Genomic DNA, 15,544 nt, shown 5'->3' with positions numbered 1-15,544 from the left:
ATACTAAAGATTTCAAGTTGTAGATAATTAATATGCTTTTGTTTCATTTCAATCAAAGCATTAATATCACGAGAAACAGGTTCAGTGATAAAAGTATAATTAATATCATGATCCTTATAAGTAGCTGAAAAACCTTTAGCATTTATATTGGTAAAAGGATAAATAGAATTTATAAAAGGAGTTCCTAAAATGATAGGAGGGTATAACTGATTTTTTACCAAGAAAAAGAAGTGAGGAAACTATTTTAATTGATAATTATTTTTCTATATCTAATATTGCCATGATTGACAGTGGAGCTGATGTAAGTTGCATTCAAGAAGGACTAGTTCCTACTAAACATTTTGAAAAAACTACTCATATGGTGAAATCTGCATCTGGACATGCTTTAGATATAAAGTATAAATTATCTAACACTCGTATTTGCCAAAATAATAATAATAATAATAATAATAATAATAAGAGAGGTGATAGCGCTTAAGTGTCAGCACCACAAAAATCAGAATATTTAAATAATTAAAATTATTTTAAAAAAATAATTTTAAATCAGTTTTAGAGAATAGGAAGTAACTGTGAATATGTATTTATTATTAAAACAAAAGCTCTACAAAGTAACGTATGTGGTCCTTTTTTGTGGAAAGGTATTTTTAAATTTTAATTATCTTTCCGCAACCTCCTCATTTAAAGAAAAATCAAATAATAATAATAATAATAATAATAATAACAACAATGATAGCGCTTAAGTGTCAGCACCACAAAAATCAGAATATTTAAATAATTAAAATTATTTTAAAAAAATAATTTTAAATCAGTTTTAGAGAATAGGAAGTAACTGTGAATATGTATTTATTATTAAAACAAAAGCTCTACAAAGCACTAATAATAATAATAATAATATTAATAATATTAATAATAATAATAATGTACTGGTTATTTGTTCTTGTTTAGCTAAGATGGAGATACTTAACTTGACACAAAATCAGTTCTATGGAGAATTGCCTGAACTCGTGTGCAATTTGTGGTTGAGTTGCAATTACTTTATTCAAGTTAATTCAGAAAAAGGTTGTTGATGTGAGAATGAAGTGCCCTTGTCCTCATGAATCAATTGGACGTCAACAACTTACACTGCTTTGAAACCACATTCCTTGTAATAGTATCAGAGATTATAGCAGAATGGCTCACTAATGCATCTATGTTTTTGATACCAATTGTTAAGTTTTACTACTTATCTTAATTCATCTATTTTTAAGTTTAATAAATCATATGCAAACATCGAAAGAAGGATGCATCAAAGGAGTCAATTAAACATCACAATTGGTATGCATTTGTAGTAGTGTCAAATGGAATGATTTAACTCAAATTGACAAACTTGAAATACACAAGTTAGAGGGTGTTTCGATTGACTTAAAAGTTGATCAAACCTACTTTTAACTCAGTTTTTTACTTCTCTAAATGTTTCACAAATATAAAAATAAATTGGGAAATATTTGTCAAGGTTAAAAATAAGTTTAATGAATTAAAATAAATCAAAAACCAAAATATATCTCCCCTTACTTTTTATTCTTTGACTTAAAAGTCATTTATGATTGACTTTTTATTTTTGACTTAAAACTACTCTCTCCCCACCTATTAAGAAATCAATAATTGACATAGTGAGTTTACTATTTTACCCCTATTAATTATGAAGTACATGAATTAAAAACTTAATATTTTCAAAAAGTTCTACCTTTTTCAAAATAATTAATTGAGGGTATATAATAGGTAAAAAAAATTGTCCTTTCTTGACTTGTCAAAATGGAAGAGTAATTAGGGACAACTAAAAAAGAAATTCTAAAATTGTATAAAAAAAATGGTATAAACAGTATACCAATTACAAATAAATTTTATGTAGTTTCTTTTACCAGAAAGCTTAAATTTTAAAAAAAAGTTCATACCAAAATCTATTCCAATTTCAAACTTATATTATGTAATCTCAAAAAAAAAAAGTTCATCCAAAAAAATCAAAATCAAATTCTATTATACACAACAAAATCTGAAAATTTACTTTCCAACATCATTGTTCTTAATATTTTTTTTTTACGTTTGAGTAGTATAACAATACAAATAAAAAATCGCAAAGAACACTAACCTGAAGGATCACATCTATCACCACGCTTTATTAATATTGATAAGAAGTCATCCATTACAACAAAATGAAGATTATTGAATAGAAACGAATTGGAACTAGTTGTGAGTGACGACAAATTACAAAAAAAATTAAGATTATTCTATATAATATGATTATACTTGTGCAACCAAATAGTACATTGGTAATTACACTATGATTATATTGTGGCAAACAAACAAGTTAATGTAATTACTAGGTTGTGTAATTACTAGGCTTGTAATTACCGTTGACACCCAATTTAGACCATCCACATTATAGATTAATGATCGAGCTTCTTTAATTTTTCAAATGATTTAAAGTAATTAGTTTTATGAAATTCAAGTTACTTTTATATAATTTTTTCACATTTGGAATTTAAATTATATTTGGAAATCATCTCAAAAGATTTTAAATTATAAGTTAAATATTTCATTAAATTAGTTTAGTTTAAATTATGGTTATAATTTTGAGTCAATTAGTTTATTATATTTTATTTTGTTAAGGTTAAGATGGTCGTTATTTAATTTGTTGTATTAAAGTTCAGTGTTAAAATTCAGGAAACGGAGTCAATTTGACTAAATTGTTAATTTATATGGCTATTCCTTAATTACAAATCTCTTGCCTCACCTCCAACCCATGAAAAGACCAAAATTGGGCCAGCCCAATTCCTGTAAAACCCAGCCCAACGTTCACAATACCTACAGCAAGCAGCAGGATAATACACAATTCCAAATTGGGCCGACCCAATTCGTGTAAATCCCAGCCCACATTCAACTCCAACCTTCACAACGTCTATAATCGATAATTCCAACGTTCACAGCGTCTGCTACACTTCCAACAGTGTAACGTTCATCAATGGCGTGAATACAACAACGGCAGCGTGAGACACCAAGAACAGTCGCGTCGTCTTCCTCCTTCACCTCGGTAGCAGGTGTCCTCGTACGCTTAGAGCCGTCCACCTCCATTCCGTCCGATTTGTTGAGGTTTGGAATCAATTGGTATTTTGAATTTCAAATTCCAATTCTTTCATCCGTTTCATTCGACCCAATCTTCTCTTCTCTTCATTTTTTAAGGTTAGCCACGTTCTGGTCTCTTCGGAATTCTCGCCTCATAGGTGGTGGAATCTACAACAACGCTCTTTCAAGAAAGAAAGGTAACCTCCTATATTCTCGCTTTCATCTCTTTGAATCCTTTGTTACTGTCCAAAAATCGTTTCTGTTACTGTCCCAATTTTGGATTCCCCAAATTCAGAATTAGGGTTAGGGGTTGGATAAAATAGGGAAAAAGATAGAAAAGGGCTAGAAAATACAGCTTAACCGACCTTAGTTTAGCAAATACACTAAAAGAGTTTTTTTCTTGTTCGTTGCTTGTTGGGGTTCATCGGAATTCTGAGTCGCATTTCAGTGGTGAAAGCTCGTCTTTGCTAGCTCGTTTGTTCGGCTGCCCATTATAACATAAACGCCTTTTCTTAGTTTTGCTCTGTTCAGGTCCTAAGTTATTCTATGTTTTCCGTTTAGGCGTTTGTGATTATGTTTGAGCCGTCATGTGGTAGGTTTATTCATATCAATGGTCCTCTGTTCTACTGGATGATTAGTTTATTTTATAAAAAATGTGATATAACTCTTAGTTTTTTTTTTTCGCTTCTCCAAATTTGGGGTTAACTGGTAGTTTGTTTTGCTGCATAAACTTTATGTTCCTCTTTCCGTTGGTTGACATCTTATGCTTGAGTTTATGTCTACTTGAATGGCTAATTTCTCATTTGATTTACTGATCTTACTCTAAGGGTTATGGATATGTTGCTAGTTGTTATTGTCCCAATTTCGGATTCCCCAATTCAGAGTTAGGGGTTGGATAAAATAGGGAAAAAGATAGAAAAGGGCTAGAAAATACAGCTTAACCAACCTTAGTTTAGCAAATACACTAAAAGAGGTTCTTTCTTTTTCTTGTTCGTTGCTTGTTGGGATTCATCGGAATTCTAAATTGCATTTCGGTGGTGAAAGCTCGTTGTTGCTAGCTCGTTTGTTCCACTGCCCATCCTAACATAAACACCTTTCCTTAGTTTTGCTCTGTTCAGGTCCTAAGTTATTCTATGTTTTCCGTTTAGGCGTTTGTGATTGATTATGTTTGAGTCATCATGTGTTAGGTTTATTCATATCAATTGTAGTTTTTTCCTCTGTTCTACTGGATGATTAATTTATTTTATAAAAATGTGATATAGGTCTTAGTTTTTTATTTTTTATTTTTTTTCGGTTCTCCAAATTTGGGGCTTAACTGGTAGTTTTGTTTTGCTGCATAAACTTTATGTTCCTCTTTTTGTTGGTTGACATCTTATGCTTGAGTTTATGTCTACTTGAATGGCTAATTTCTCATTTGATTTACTGATCTTCCTCTAAGGATCATGGATATGTTGCTAGTTGTTATTGTCCCAATTTCGGATTCCCCAATTCAGAGTTAGGGGTTGGATAAAATAGGGAAAAAGATAGAAAATGGCTAGAAAATACAGCTTAACGACCTTAATTTAGCAAATACACTAACAAAGGTTATTTCTTTTTCTTGTTCGTTGCTTGTTGGGGTTCATCGGAATTCTGAATTGCATTTCGGTGGTGAAAGCTCATCGTTGCTAGGTCGTTTGTTCCGCTGCCCATTCTAACATAAACACCTTTCCTTAGTTTTGCCCTGTTCAGGTCCTAAGTTCTTCTATGTTTTCCGTTTAGGCGTTTGTGATTATGTTTGAGTCGTCATGTGTTAAGTTTATTCATATCAATGGTAGTTTTTTCCTCTGTTCTACTGGATGATTAATTTATTTTATAAAAATGTGATATAGCTCTTAGTTTTTTTTTTTCCGCTTCTCCAAATTTGGGGATTAACTGGTAGTTTTGTTTTGCTGCATAAACTTTATGTTCCTCTTTCCGTTGGTTGACATCTTATGATTGAGTTTATGTCTACTTGAATGGATAATTTCGCATTCGATATACTGATCTTCCTCAAGGGTTATTGATATGTTGCTAGTTGTTATTGTCCCAATTTTGGATTCCCCAAATTCAGAGTGTTAGGTTGTGGATAAAATAGGGAAAAAGATAGAAAAGGGCCACAAAAAATACAGTTTACACTCAGAGTGATAACTGACCTTAGTTTAGTATATACACTAAAAGATGTTCTTTCTTTTTCTTGTTCGTTGCTTGTTGGGGTTCATCGGAATTCTGAGTCGCATTTCGGTGGTGAAAGCTCGTTTGTTCTGGTTTGCTGCCCATCATAACATAAATGCCTTTTCTTAGTTTTGCTCTGTTCAGGTCCTAAGTTTCCGTTTAGGCTTTTGTGATTATGTTTGAGTCGTCATGTGTTAGGTTTATTCATATCAATGGTAGTTTTTTCCTCTGTTCTACTGGATGATTAGTTTATTTTATAAAATTGTGATATAACTCTTAGTTTTTTTTTTTCTACTTCTCCAAATTTGGGGCTCAACTGGTAGTTTTGTTTTGCTGCATAAACTTTATGTTCCTCTTTCCGTTGGTTGGCATCTTATGCTTGAGTTTATGTCTAGTTGAATGGCTAATTTCTCATTTGATTTACTGTTCTTCCTCTAAGGGTTATTGATAAGATCTGAGGCTTTAAATTTACCACTGGGGGTCATCTTACATTCTATTTCGTGTTGGATTTCCAAAATATTTTGTTGTCAAATGCTGTTATGGGTTGTGTTTGCTCGTCTTAGCTTGTTCTTTGTTTTGTGGTTTAACATAAAGGGCTTATTTAACTCAAAGTAAACACCACAAGTGGATCAGATTCTTATTTTCTTAAGGTTTCCAGCTTATTGCTTGTTGTTTAAACGTAAGGATTGGGTGTTTTCTTAGTATTTCAGTTCTAAATACTGATAACACATTTTGATGGTTCAATTTCTCCCGATTCTCTTATCTTATATAAGTATGCTTAGTTGTATTCATTGCTTGTCTATTTTGAATCATTCATACCTGGTTGGTTTGAATTCTCGTTGTTGTAATCATAGTTTTCTCCCATCCTGAGTTCCCTTTCTTTTGGTTCAAAATATGCGAGGTCTTTAAATTATCGATGTTGCTATTTGGTTTGGTTTCATGAAAGTTTAGGCTTAAATGATAATTGAAGTAAGCTTTGGAAGAATAATGAATACATCAACTTTGTTACTTTAGATTCATTTACAGTGTTCAATTTAGTGAGTTATTTATTTTTCTCCTTTAAGGATGCCTCATTTTTATAGCATTTCAAGCTCCCATCTTAATCAGTAGCCTATAATTTAATTTCTTGAAGTCCTTCAAATTCTTTTTCTTGCATTGAAGTACTAATTCTCCTTTTTATTTTTGTTTGATGCATGTGAATTTGCCTTGAGTCCACTGGACTCCTCCCATAATCTTAGTAAGTAATCAGGGCTATATGCAAGTCAAAAATGGATCCCTTCCATTTGGCTTAAGGTGTATACAATAAGTCCTCTCTATGCAGCACCCTATAGACCCTGCAATGCACAAATTTGTCCAATACTTCGTGACACTGAAATTCTTTTCCTGAATGCACTGGCTACCCTATAATTGACCATGAAGTTTAAGAATTCTTTTTGTTGTTGTTGATACTTGATAAAGTTGAGTAAAGTTTAAGAAATCAGTTCATTGACAAGTATAGATCTGAAAATGTTAAGTAAGTTATGTTATAGCGTATTGAACGTAAATGATGTATAATTTCTTGTTTCTCTTTAAACATCTCAATTGTCCTTCTGATAATTTGCTTATAAATTTTCCTACTTAACCAGCTTGGTGAAAGAGGTGTACTTCCTACAAAATGCTGAATGTGCAGGGTTAGCGCCATTCGATTGTTGGCTTTGTTTGAGAGGAATAAAAAAAATTGCTCTTTGCATAGAAAAACAACAAGTTTAATTTTATTTGCCTTTTTTTGGTGGTGAAATTAGTTGTCCCACCACTCATTCTAGAAATATATATATGCCTTCCTGCTCCTTTGTTAATCTATAATTCTTGACCCTATAGATTTTCATGATTATGGCATGCATACTACTGCATTTTCATCTCTATATTGTGCAGAGAAGTAAGGGTGGTTCGTAAAATTCTGGCACATCACAGTGTTCTAACTAAATAATTTGAATATCTTGCAGGAGAATGCACAAAAAAATGCTTAATATTTATCTTTTCCAATCAACGAGTGAAGAATTGCAATTATCCAGGTCTTCCTGACCATCCAGGAAGGTCTTTGCACTTCTCTCAGGTGGGATTTAAACTAAGGCTCTATAGTTGTCGGTATCCTGCCACCATGAAGCTCTCCCTTGAAACTTACTGTTTAAATGTTGATCAATTTGCAGGCTATGGATGCAGGATTAGTGCTGAGTTTTCTAACAGGTTCTTTGGCACTCTTTAAGCATGACAAAGTACTTTATCATTATAGTCAGTTTTGGTTAGTTTCATCTTATGCTCAATTATTATTTTCTAAGATTGTTTTTTCCTATCAAACTACCTCCTAATGACATTTGCCTTCTCAATCTTTTCCTATTGATAATAGTAATATCAAACTATTACTATTCTTTTGCTTTGGTATTCTCTTTTGATATTTGGATTGTGAGGACACAATCTCATTTTCAGTTGGGGGTGCCTCCCTTGTACTCATTTTGTTGATTGTTTCTGCATACTGTGATTGTGCCCTTGTCGGGCATACTTTTCTTTCATTAGTGTGCCCTTTTCGGGTTTTGATATTGTGGATGTTTCTGTTGATATTGTGTTGGATTGGTGTATTTTAGTTTTTGAGTTGTCGTTTGTAGCTTCTTTGTTTTTTTTATTGTAAGATTTGAATTGACGATGCCCGATGATATATAGAGAGTGACGCCTTTCTAAAGGTTAAATCGTCGATTGCATGCAAGTGTTCGATTGACATTGATTGTGGCAAAGTTTGATTAGCCGTTCCCGAATATATGCATGAGGTTGCCTGATGATGGATTGGTTAATGACTTTCTTAAGGGCAAAATCATCATCTTTTTGGGAAGGTTTTGACTTGGTTGGTACTAAGAGCTTAGTCATGCATGTGAATTATGAGCATACCTCTCCGTTTTTAAAAGGTTGAGCATGTTATGAATGATTTGTGACAACTCTTACAACTATTTTTGTGACTTTTGATTCTTTAGCGGTTAAAATGTTCAATGCTACTTGTATTTTGAAAAGGAAGATTGATTTTGAACCATCTTGATTGATTTGCAGGCCATGTGTGGTGAGTTATTGAATTATGCCTTGTGTTCGCTATTGTCACCTAGAACTTGCCCGGTTGGTCTTGAAATGTTGGTCTTGATTGAGTTTGGTTGGAGAAATGATCTTTGGCTTTCTTTGATGTTCTTGAAATCCACTTGGCCTAAAAATCCCACCTTTGCACTAAATATATCCTTAGTTATCCCCTTTGAGCCTAATCCTTTTTATTGGCAACCATATTACAAGCCTTATCCTTTTTGAAAAAGTAACCCTCTTTTGAACTCTTCCCTCCTTGAACTTGAGGTTGTGAAAGTTGAGGCTTTTAGCCTAAGTTGGTGGTGTTATGGGAAATTCATTGAAGGGATGCTTACAACATGAGGGCTTGATAGAAAAAAAAATGAAAAAAAGAAGAAGAGAGAAATTGAGGGTTGGATGGAAGGTCTTAAAGAAAGAAAAAGCTTTGAAAAAAAAAGAAAGAAAATGAATAAATGAGACTTGAATCCTCCAAAAGTTGAAAATGGTTGTATTGGGGGGGGGGATCTAGAGTGGAAGTAAGAAAAGAATAATGAAAAATAGTGTGGAATGTGCATGGGTTTGAAAAGTGAGGGTTGGATGGGAAGTCTTAAATAAAGAAAAAGCATTGAAAAAGAAAGAAGGAAAATGAATAAATGAGACTTGAATCCTCCAAAAGTTGAAAATGGTTATATGTGGGGAATCTAGAGTGGAAATAAGAAAAGAATAATGAAAAATAATGTGGAATGTGCATGGGTTTGAAAAGTGAAGAAAGTTGGAAATGATGAGTTGTTGTGTAGTGTTCAAGGAGGGTGTAGTCACTTATACCTAAATGATATCCTAACCTTTCCTAAGCCTATATTACAAGCTTAACAAAGTCCTTCGAGATTTCTAACCAAATGGAGTTGAGTCAATAATGATTGAAAATATGGGCAAGCCTATGGTGTGACATTTGTGTACATGAGATGATTCTTTGTGAGTGTGAGTGTTGCAACTTTGTTGTCCCATGTCTTGTTTATATGTGTGTGCGGTTTTGGGAAACTTCTTTCATGTGAGGGCATGTAAGCTGAAAAAGTGGTGATTTTGAAAGTTCCTAATTGAGTCAAGTGAGCATGTGAAAGTGTTAATGAGTTGAGTCATCTCTTGAGTTTGAGTTGTTGTCACTTAAATGATTCTTGGTTTTTAAAAAATGTAATGAGAATGAGAGGATTTCTTATGTGAAAAAAGTTTGCATGTGGACTATTTTTTAGTACCTACCGGAGCCATTACCTTTGTGCTTAATTGAGAAAGAAAAGTTGATTTGTGGTGTGTCAAGAAATACGAGCCTCTTGTGTTCGAACGTTACTAAGAGTTGGGTATTTTTATTAACGACGACCACTTACTCTATTAACTTGTTTTGAGGGTGATTTGAGCGTCATCAATTATTTAAGATTTTTGTAAAAAGTTCTAAACATGTGTGTATATTACTTCCTAGTGATGCAAATCTCCAGCTTCTTTTCACTGTTGTGGAAAATGCACCATCTGAAACAGTTTGATCAAATTGCACTGTTGGTCTTGGAGATCTGGCAGTTCATTTTCCTAATCTGTTAAGAGCCATGGACAGAGCATATGTATGCATGATCAAGAGATCGTTCATTCTCATCTAATACTGAATGAGATGAAGGTTTGGCTGGACTATAAGACATTTATACTTAGCTTTCATGTGTCAGAATTTTTATCATCTTGATTTGCATGTATCATTATTAGGTGGAAGTTTATATAAATGAAATGGCCAACTGTTTGGAAGATGAAGATGAAAGTATTTCAAATCTTTGGCAAACTTTCTTTCATGAGTTGTCAAAGAAAAGGTAGTATATTTACCCAACTTTTCTTTCATCAGTTCCCTAATAAAGAAGTTCATCTATCTAATATCTTTCTAGTCTTTCTACTATTGAGCTTCTTTCATCTATTATTGCGTGTTTTGGTATGCACGTCACATAATACTGTTGTTTTCCTTTACATTTAATGTGTTTAGTGGGAACTTTTGCATGTTCCCGCTTTAAAAGTTAAGCTCCAACTTCTTTCATTTTTTCTTGACCTTCAATTAGGAGGAACAAAGGTATTTTAGACTGGCTCCTCTTGTTTTGTTAGTTATTAGGGTATATTTTCCTAAGATTGTCGTAGATCCAAGTGGAAACTTTTGATTATTGTAACTTATGCATTGAAATAGACACGTAGAAAATTTGGTCTTTGTGCAAAGATAGTACGTTGAGCAATTGGTCTTGACCTGATCATCTGACATTCTTCTGATTCTACTTTTTTGAGTCTTTAGTTATTTGTATTATATTCCCTGTCTTGTTTCTGTTCTCTGTTATAGGAGGTGGTTGCGAGGGTGGTGGATTATTTCTTTGAAATAAGAGAATATTTTTGTACTGTTAGAATGCTTCTTCCAGTGATTTTTTCCTGTAGTTCTTCTTTCCATTTTACTAATCACACATTAGTTTGATGATTTTGGATGTCTTGTAATTTTAACTTTTTCTAATGTTATAATCACACATTAGTTTGATGATTAAAGATGTCAATGAAGTAATATTTCTCTGTTGGCATTTGAGTGATATATTATCTGTAACTGAAGTTGTACTATCTAAGGTGCAGTGTGAGCTGCAATGTGAGGTATGTACTGCACCTAAGCAGGGTGCATGACATTTATTCATATGGAAACTTTGCCAAGTCTAAATTCTCAACAGTTGCATTATTACTTATTGTTAACATTAAGTCAACCGTTGCTTACAGTGACTGTTAATCATATAAAATCAATTCATGCTTTACTTCCACAAAAAGATGCTTTCCTCAATGTGACAACTTAGATTATATCTGAACTAAGAAAAATAATGGAGATGTTAGCTTGATTGAGAAGCATAATAGAAAAATGCAGAAACACCGAAGGATTAGTGGAAAAGATAAATGAATGCAATCAAAGGGTAATTCCAAAAAAAGAGAAACAAAGTTGCATAGTCTCCATAGAACTATATATGGAATTTTTAGTTTTTAAGAAAATATTGCTTTGTTAATTTATTTTGATAAAGTGAAGTTACTAATGAAGGTCTTGAACTTCTCTCAGGTATTCAAACAAGTGATTTTTTTTGGAGATATGAACTAAGGCTCTATGGTTGTCTGTATCCTTCCACCGTGGAGCTCTTCCTTGAATCTTACTGTTTAAATGTTGATTAATTTGCAGGCAATGGGTGCAAGAACGATGCTGAGTTTTCTGATCGGTTCCTTAGCACTCTTTAAGCATGTTCCTAAGGATACCGAGTACTTCCACATTATAGTAAGTATTGGTTAGTTTCATCTTATGCTCAATTACAATTTTCCAAGATCATTTTTTCTATCAAACTACTTCGTAATGATTTTTGCCTTCTCAATCTTTTCCCTGTTGATTTGTAGTTTGTAGCTTCTTTGTTATTTTTTTTATAATAAGATTTGGATTAACGATGCCCGATGATGGATAGAGAGTGACGTCCTTCTTAAGGTTAAATCATCGTTTGCTTGTGAATGTTTGATTGGCATTGATTGTGTCGAAGTTTGAGTAGCCGTTCCCAAATAGATGCATGAGGTTGCCTGTTGATGGATTGGTTGACGGCTTTCTTAAAGGCAAAATCATCATCATTTTGGGAATGTTTTGACTTGGTTGGTACTAAGAGCATAGTCATGCATGTGAATCATGAGCATACCTCTCCTTTTTAAAAAGCTTGAGCATGTTATGAATGATTTGTGACAACTCTTATAACTCTTTTTGCGACTTCTGATTCGTTAGCGGTTAAAATGTCAATGCTACTTGTATTTTGAAAAGGAAGTAAGATTTTGAACCATTTTGATTGATTTGCAGGCCATGTGTGATGAGTTATTGAATAATTAATGCCTTGTGTTCGCTTTTGTCACCTAGAACTTCCCCGGCTGGTTTTGAAATGTTGGTCTTGATTGAGTTTTGTTGAAGAAATGATCTTAGGCTTTCTTTGATGTTCTTGAAGTCCACTTGGCCTAAAAATCCCACCTTTGCACTAAATATATCCTTAGTTGTCCCCTTTGAGCTTAATCTTTTTTATTGGCAACCACATTACAAGTCTTATCCTTTTTGAAAAAAGTAACCCACTTTTGAACCCTTCCCTCCTTGAACTTGAGGTTGTGAAAAAAATCGAGGCTAAAAACCTAAGTTGGTGGTGTTATGGGAAATTCATTCAAGTGATGCTTACCACATCCGCTTGATAGAATAAAAAAGAAGATAAAAAAAGAAGAGAGAAATTGAGGGTTGGATGAAAAGTCTTAAAGAAAGAAAATGAATAAATGAGACTTGAATCCTCCAAAAGTTGAAAATGGTTGTACGTGGGGGATTCTAGAGTAGAAATAAGAAAAGAATAATGAAAAATAGTGTGGAATGTGCATGAGTTTGAAAAGTGAAGAAGAGTGGAGAAAGTTGGAAATGATGAGTTGTTGTGTAGTGTTCAAGGAGGGTGTAATCACTTATACCTAAATGATATCCTAACCTTTCCTAAGCCTATATTACAAGCTTACCAAAGTCCTTTGAGATTTCTAACCAAATGGAGTTGAGTCAATAATGATTGAAAGTATGGCAAGCCAATGAATGGTGTGACATTTGTGTACATGAGATGATTCTTTGTGAGTGTGAGTATTGCATCTTTGTTGTCCCATGTCTTGTTTATATGTGTGTGCGGTTTTGGGACACTTCTTTCTTGTAAGGGCATGTAAGCTGAAAAAGTGGTGATTTTGAAAATTCCTAATTGAGTCAAGAGCATGTGAAAGTGTTAATGAGTTGAGTCACCTCTTGAGTTTGAGTTGTTGTCACTTAAATGATTCTTGGTTTTTTATAGAAGTAATGAGAATGAGAAGATTTCCTATGTGGAAAAAGTTTGCATGTGGACTATTTGTTATTACCAACCGAAGCCATTATCTTTGTGCTTAATTGAGAAAGGGAAGTTGATTTGTGGTGTATTTTGAGCGTCATCAATTATTTAAGATTTTTGTAAAAAGTTCTAAACATGTGTGTATATTACTTCTTAGTGATGCAAATCTCCAGCTTCTTTTCACCGTTGTGGAGAGTGTACCATCTGAAACAGTCTGATCAAATTGCACGGTTGGTCTTGGAGATCTGGCAGTTCGTTTTCCTAATCTGTTAAGAGCCATGGACAGAGCATATGTATGCATGATTAAGAGATCGTTCATTCTCATCTAATACTGAATGAGATGAAGGTTTGGCTGGACTATCAGACATTTATACTTAGCTTTCATGTGTCAGAATTTTATCATCTTGATTTGCGTGTATCATTATTAGGTGGAAGTTTATATAAATGAAATGGCCAACTGTTTGGAAGATGAAGATGAAGATGAAAGAATTTCAAATCTTGCCGAACTTTCTTTCATGAGTTGTCAATGAAAGGTAGTATATTTACCTAACTTTTCTTTCATCAGTTGCTAATACAGAAGTTCATCAATCTAATCTCTTTCTAGTCTTTCTACTATTGAGCTTCTTTCATCTGTTATTGCGTGTTTCGGTGTGCACATCACATAATACTGTTGTTTTCCTTTACACTTAATGTTTAGTGGGAACTTTTTTGCATGTTCCCACTTTTTGTTAAGTTCCAACTTATTTCATTTTTTTTTTACCTTCAATTAGGAATGTTCCTCACATTCATATTACGCCTTCTTTTCAGGAATGTTCCTCACATTCATATACATATAAAATGGGACAACACAGACCGGTGGCATGGTGCTGAAATCCAGATTTTCTTTCATTTTTTCTTGACCTTCAATTAGGATGAACAAAGGTATTTTAGACTGGCTCCTCCTGTTTAGTTATTAGGATATATTTTCCTAAGATTGTCGTAGATCCAAGTGGAAACTTTTGATTATTGTAACTCTACACATGATCCTTTTTCTAAGGAAGTGTTCTTCTGCAGTTTTGTCTTGAACAAAGTATGAAACAGACACGTGGGAAATTTGGTCTTTGAGCAAAGATGGTACGTTGAGCAATTGGTCTTGACCTGATCATCTGACGTTCTTCTGATCCTACTTTTTTGAGTCTTAGTTATTTTGTGTTAGATTCCCTGTCTTGTTTCTGTTCTCTGTTATAAGGAGGTGGATTATGTCTTTGTAATAAGACAATATTTTTGTACTGTTAGAATGCTTCTTCCAGTGATTTTTGCCCGTAGTTCTTCTTTCCATTTTACTTGTTCTTATCCAGACCTCAATGGATGTCAGCACGTACCATAATTTAAGAATTTATCTGTAACAGCATGTATTATGCGTATGCTAGTTCTATTCATGTGATACTTGACATAGCCTTATAGTAGAGGTGAGGGACTGTGCTTCTTATATGATTAGTGTTGGTTTAAACTAGCTCGGAAGGTGATGTAACGCTTTGCACGTTTCAGCATGTGTACTGCAAGTTAACTCCGATGGAAGTATTTAAACTAGAGGTAGTAAGGTGGTAATTGGGCCAAATGCACTACCACCTACTTGCATTAATTTGGCCCAAGTTAAGTAGAAGGATAAGGGAAAAATGGACAGCCAAGGCCCAATAGTCTTAAGTCCAAAAAGGCCCAAGTGAAAAGTCCAAATAGGTGGACCACCTACTTGCATTAATTATGGCCCAAATTGACATGAATAGAGGGATAATTCGGAGTAGGGCCCAACAAGTGTTGAAGTTCCCAAAAGCCCAAGTTAAAAGGCCAAGTAGGTGGGGCCAAGTAGGTAGGTCACCTACTTGACAATATATGGCCAAAATTAGTCAAGAAATTCGGCCATTACACCTCCTTTTAAAAGGGATAAAGATCAGATCTTTTGCTTCATTTTTAACTTGCAAAATTTTCAGATTTCTTAAGTTCTCTCTTGGTCTCTCTTGGCTTCAATCAGCACCCCTAGAAAACCTTGGGTCCTTGAGTATTGCCCCATTTTCAAGTAAAAGTTTGAAGAAGAGTTTCAGTTCTTGGAGTACAAGTTTAGAGGATAAATTCCTAGAAACTAAGGTAAGACTACTTTGCCTCTGTTTAAATACATATTTGGGGTGGAGAATTTTGTATATATTTATCAAGAACTAACGGATGGTGATAAATCCTTGAGTCAATATTCTCCTAGTATGCTGAAAGATTTTTAGGGATTGATAGTGGCTGCCTTATGTATATTGTTGTTG

At 33.6% G+C, this 15,544-nt stretch overlaps 1 protein-coding gene across 2 annotated transcripts in view; it reads left to right on the top strand.

Moving 5' to 3' along the window:
* Positions 1 to 2,954: 2,954 nt before the first annotated feature.
* Positions 2,955 to 15,544, top strand: part of LOC102597203 (DNA topoisomerase 6 subunit B-like) — a 30,022-nt gene continuing 17,432 nt past the window's right edge. Inside the window, exons 1-11 of one of the 2 annotated variants that reach the window (XR_001472308.1) lie at positions 2,955 to 3,126; positions 3,217 to 3,296; positions 7,272 to 7,381; positions 7,476 to 7,567; positions 9,833 to 10,021; positions 10,105 to 10,205; positions 11,576 to 11,668; positions 13,417 to 13,605; positions 13,688 to 13,792; positions 14,067 to 14,180; positions 14,313 to 14,372. The gene's annotated coding sequence lies outside the window, so the exon portion shown is untranslated. The other variant, XR_368871.2, reaches the window with a different exon arrangement.

The sequence above is a fragment of the Solanum tuberosum genome, unplaced genomic scaffold (genome assembly GCF_000226075.1).
Source record: "Solanum tuberosum cultivar DM 1-3 516 R44 unplaced genomic scaffold, SolTub_3.0 scf00628, whole genome shotgun sequence".
Taxonomy (NCBI): Eukaryota; Viridiplantae; Streptophyta; class Magnoliopsida; order Solanales; family Solanaceae; genus Solanum; species Solanum tuberosum.
Note: the sequence above shows the minus strand (reverse complement) of the source record. Positions and strands in the feature narration are given on the sequence as shown.